Here is a 6,000-nt window from a genome sequence, read left to right as displayed (position 1 = left end):
GTCCTGTTTTTTAATCTTTTTAAAATCAGGTATATCGAGGTATAATTTATTTTCAGAAAATGCACCCATTTTGGTGCAGCCACTCTGGAAAACACTGCGGAGCTTCCTCAAAAAATTAAAAATAGAACTGACATATGATCCAGCAATTCCAGTTGTGGGTATATACCCAAAAGAGTTGAAAGCAGGGTCTCCAAGAGATATTTGTATGTCCATGTTCATCGCAGCATTACTCACGACAGCCAAAGAGTGGAAGCAACCCAAGTGTCCATGAATGGGTAAACAAGACGTGGTATATCCAAACAAGGGAATATTACTCAGTCTTAAAAAGGAAGGGAATTCTGACATGTTACAATATGGATGAACCTTGAAGACATTACGCTAAGTGAAATAAGCCAGTCACAAAAGGAAAAATCCTGTGTGATTCCATTTATACGAGGTACCTAGAGGAGTCAAATCCATAGAGACAGAAAGTAGAATGGTGGGTGCAGGGGCTGGGGTGGGGGGGAGAAAGGGGAGCTGCTGATTAATGGGGACAGAGTTTCAACTTTGCAAGATGAAAAAGTTCTGGAGATTAATTGCACAAAAATATAAATAGACTTAATACTACTGAATGGGACCCAGAAATGACTATGATGGTACATTCTATGTTGTATGTTTTTTACCACAATTGAAATTTTTAAAAATGCACCCATTTTAGGTGCAAAGTTCCTTGGACTTTGCCCAATATAACATCACCCCAATCAAAATAAAAACTTTTCCCTCACTCGAGAAAGTTCTCTCACGCCCCACTGCAGTCTATACTGGTTTTTAAACATTCTGCCGAGTTCAAGTCTGATAGGCGTGACATTCCCCTCCGCTGGGGTCTGGGCCCAGCCTAAATCTCCGCGGCTGCAGGAGCTGGTTCGCGTGGGGTCCCTTCCCTCCTGGGCCTCTAGGCCTTTTCTAGGGTGTCACGGGAAGAGGTGGGCAGGGTGGGAGGGACCAGAGGAAGGACATTTGCTTTGGCTTCTTAATTTCTAACCCACTGCCCAAGTATTGAAAGCAACAGCAGTAACCACCCCCTCCCCCAAACACACACATACACACACGCACACACACACACACACAATCCCCCCCGCCCCCTTCCCAAACACACACACACACACACACACACACAATCCCCGCCCCTTCCCAAACACACACAAACACACACAGACACACACAAGCCCCCAGCCCCTTCCCAAACACACACACACAGACGCACACACACACAATCCCCGCCCCTTCCCAAACACACACACACACACAGACACACACAAGCCCCCAGCCCCTTCCCAAACACACACACACACACACAATCCCCAGCCCCTTCCCAAACACACACACACACACAGACACACACAAGCCCCCAGCCCTTCCCAAACACACACACACAGACGCACACACACACAATCCCCGCCCCTTCCCAAACACACACACACACACACACACAAGCCCCCAGCCCCCTTTCCACACACACACACACAGACACACACACACACAATCCCCGCCCCTTCCCAAACACACACACACACACACAAGCCCCCAGCCCCTTTCCACACACACACACACAGACACACACACAATCCCCGCCCCTTCCCAAACACACACACACACACAAGCCCCCAGCCCCCTTTCACACACACACACACAGACACACACACACACAATCCCCGCCCCTTCCCAAACACACACAAACACACACAGACACACACAAGCCCCCAGCCCCCTTTCCACACACACACACACAGACACACACACACACAATCCCCCGCCCCTTCCCAAACACACACACACACACACACACAAGCCCCCAGCCCCCTTCCCAAACACACACACACACACACACAATCCCCGCCCCTTCCCAAACACACACACACACACACAGACACACACAAGACCCCCAGCCCCTTCCCAAACACACACACAGACGCACACACACACAATCCCCCCGCCCCTTCCCAAACACACACACACACACACACAAGCCCCCAGCCCCCTTTCCACACACACACACACAGACACACACACACACACAATCCCCCCGCCCCCTTCCCAAACACACACACACACACACACACACACCCCATCCCGCTGGCAGCCTCTTTGCTCACCCCGCTATGACTGTAAATTTGCCAGGTAAGAGCCAGATTGCTCTTCAAAACCATCCCATACCTGGCCCTGACACCCAGCCGGGAGTCTGTCCCCTGGGGGTGTTACCCAAGCGAGGGCTCCCCTGGCGGAGTGGACTCAGACCAGCCCCCTAAACTGCCCCCCACTGCCTTGACCGCTGGCTTTCAAAACCCCTGACTTCGGCCCATAAAGATTCGTCGGTGAAGGTCGCCCCCTGGTGGACAATGTGGGACATAACCAAAATATGTCTGCTGCTGTGGTAATTTTGTAGAATTGACTCAATCCAAAATATTTGAGGGGGAAATAATAACTTGACAGTGGAGAAACCGGAAGACATCGCCTTAACCAAGTGATCAGGGTTAACATCCCTGTAACGGGACAGAGGGACATCGTGTCCCCCTGACGTGATGCACTGAGAAGGGTACCTCACTTGCCCCCAAATTCATACCCTCCGCTTCACCATGAGAATACATCAGACTAACCAGATGCAAGGACACTCTACAAACCAACTAACTGGCGCACTTCAAGAGCGTCAGGGTCACGAAACAAGGAAAGACAAACGATCAGAGAGCAGAGGAGACGGAGGAGACGGACGAGAGAGCGCCGCGTGGGGGCCGGGAGGGGACGCGGTGCAGAGCGCGCGCTTCTGAACGAGGCCCTGCGACTAGCGGGGGGGACGCACCGCCCTTCATCTCTTAGCTCCCATACCTGCACCGCGATCACGCCACAGGTTAACCTGAGGGGAAGCTGGGCGGAGGGTATGTGGGAATCTGCATATTACTTCTGCAACTTCTCTGTGAGTCTACACTTATTTCAAATTAAAAAGTTAAAAAATATTGCGGACCTTCTTCCATAGACGGAACGCACTGGTCTGTAAGCTGGGGACACAGTCCCTGCCTTCATGGGACTTATGTCCCGGTAGCGGAGAGGACACACCAAATAGGTGCGACTCTTTCGAGTCATAGGGGCTTCGGAGCAAAGGAAGGAAGAAGGGGCGGGTAGGTCAGGGGCGAGCTCTCCATGGAGATGACTCTGCAGCAGGGTGATGAATGAACGACGGTAAGCCCCACAAACTCATTCGTTAATTCAACAGATATTGCTTGAGAGCCTGCTATGTGCCAGGGGCTTGGGGATTCAGAGGAGAGCAAGTTCCCGTGGGCCTCACGATGCTCACCTTCTAGGAGGGAAGAGAAAGAAAATGTCAGCAAGTAACACTGTGTGTTCGATAGTGCTACGTGCTGTGCTTTTCAAACAGTGTGTGTGTAACACGGGCCTTACCCGGCAAGTGACGGGCAAGCAGAGGCCTGGAGGGGGAGGCAGAGTGAGAATTTCTGGTGGAAGGAACAGGACGTGCAAAGGTCCGGAGGTGGGAGTGTGTTTGGCAACCCCCCCCCGGGGCTGGCAGGAAGGCCAGTGCGGCTGGAATGTGGCGAGGGAGAGCACACAGTGCAGTCTGGACTTTGTTCCCACCATGCGGGGGAGCCGACGAGGGACAGCGTGTGGCTCCTTTTTTGAGAGACCTCTGTGGATGCCGGATGGAGAATGAACCGCACAGAGGTCTGAGGGATGAGAAGGCAGCCACGGTGGGTCCAGGTGACAGAGTACTTGGCTTCCATGACAGTGGGGGCAGTGCGGGTGATAAGAACAACTCAGATTCGGGGTTCACTTCGAAGGTGGGGCTCACAAGATTGCAGCAAACTGATCAGATGTGGAGGGTGAAAAAAAAGGATCCGTCCAGAGCAACCCTGAGGTTTTTGGCTCGAACCGAGCATCTGGAAGAGAGATTGGTGGTGGGGGACAGGTTTAGGAGAGAAATCAATAATTCCAGTTCATCCATGTTTGATACGCCTATTTGCCAAACAGGTGGAGGGATGAAGTATGCCCTCTGGTGACTCTTCTGGAAAAAACAAGAACTGGCATTTATTGAGTGCCTACTGCATGCCCCACACGGTACCATACCATGCATGTATCATTTCCCTTAATCTTCACACCCTGTGAAGGGATGTGCAATGAACATCTGTATTTTACAGACGAAAAAACAGGCAGGATGAGCCACGGTGGAGCCAAGATTTGAATTCAGGATGTTGACGGCAGATTTGAGCTCAAAACCACATATTCTTGAAATGTTAGGGAGAGAACTGGGATCAAACAGACCGTCTCTTTCAAGTTTAGAAGGTTCTGGAAAAATGGCCAGGTGAGACAGCAGAAGGAGAATCATCTCGCCATGGCTCGTGACTCAGCTCGCTCATCGAGTGTCTCCCGTGTGCTGGATAGGCAGGGTCCACGGGGGAAACAGTCAGTTGGTAGCACAGTGTGGTCAGTGCTGTGACGGGGGACACCAGCCAGTCTGGAGTCCAGGAGGGACAGGGAAGCCGGCCCCAGTGTGGGAAGCTTCCAGATGTGGGAGCCCAGAAAGCCAAGGCTTGGTCTGCACCAAGACTGGGGTGAGAAGTGTCCCAAGCAGAGAGAAATTTCTAGGTGTGAAAGCTCCACATTGCAAGGTGGAGTTTTGGTCTACGAAGTAGAGACAGGAGCGCGAGACCCCAGGGTGTCCAAGGCTTGCTTTCCAGTGTGGCCCTTTGAGAGGAGCTCCCTGTCCCGTTTCCTCCTGTCCCTCCCCCGACGAGCTCAAGCCTTAGTGTAAGTCAAAGGGCATAGGACCCGATTCTATTCCTGCCCCCCTCTGTTGCCCTAGCCATCTCACTTCCGCTCTGGGCCTCAGTGGGCTGGACTATTTTCACTCACTCATCACCAAGAATCTGAGAAGGATGACACCCTACCCCTCCACCTTCAAGGCTGGGAGCGGGAGATGTAAGTAAACCGAGTACCCTTCTGCACTGGTATGAGTGTGAGCACACAATGCTTTTTGGGGTGAGCCCAGCCTGCCAAGCCAGGCCTGGGATGGGAAAGGAAGGCCAAGTGTGACTTGAGAGAGGAGCCAGAGAAGGCTGACCGAGGCCAGACCAGTGAGCCTGGTGTTCCATGCTGAGCAAGCTGGACTTCACCGACACCACTCAGTAGTCTGGGGAGTGGACTGAAAGGGGCAGGCGGAGGTGGAAGATGAGCCAGGAGGCTACCTCGAGACCCAGGTAAAAGGTCAGGTGATGGACCGGAGAGGGACGTGGGCGTTGGCATCAGCAGGATTTGGCGATGGAGAAATGGTTATCCAGGACCACAGGATGACATCAGTGCGTCTGCCTGGGGCAACTGAAGCCCCGCGAGCATCATTTGGGTCCCGGACAGATCCCAAGTCCACGCCCACCCGGGATGATGCGGCCGAGGACGGGAGTGCGTGGAGCTGCAGACCAGCGCCACTGTGTTCCCTCCACCTTGGTTTCTAAATGGTCCCTGAAGAATAGTCAGATGACACTTTGTTAGCATGGACAGGGCTTACCGGGAGCTGGACGCAGATCAAGTGGGCCTCGGCTCTTTCCCACGTGCCGCCACCACCTTCGTTGGCTGCACGCTCTCCCTCTGTCTCCCGCTGAGACCCTCCTCTGCCCTCCCTGAGGACGTGAAATCTTCCAGAGCTCAGCTGAGGGCGACCGTGACAAGTTATTCTGAGCCATGGGGAGAGGGCCGGGAGTGTATTTCTAGCTCTACAATCGGGGGCCTCCCCCGACGGCCAATTCAGTGTTCCCAACCCGGTGTCGAGGAACGGGGGCTGAGGACGCCTTCTCCATCTCCATCCTGGGCGGGGAGGAAACCGCAGCACCGCGCAGACTGGTGCCGCTCTAAATCCGTGGTCTCAGGCCCGTTCATGTTGTTCTCGGCCATTCTCCTCCCTGATCTGCACCAAGGCCATTTCGGATCTGAAACCTCCTACCCACCATCCCTACTTCACGCGCT

This window comes from Ceratotherium simum, chromosome 35, assembly GCF_057802395.1.
Source record: "Ceratotherium simum simum isolate JZ-2026a chromosome 35, ASM5780239v1, whole genome shotgun sequence".
NCBI lineage: Eukaryota > Metazoa > Chordata > Mammalia > Perissodactyla > Rhinocerotidae > Ceratotherium > Ceratotherium simum.
This window is presented reverse-complemented; position numbering follows the sequence as displayed.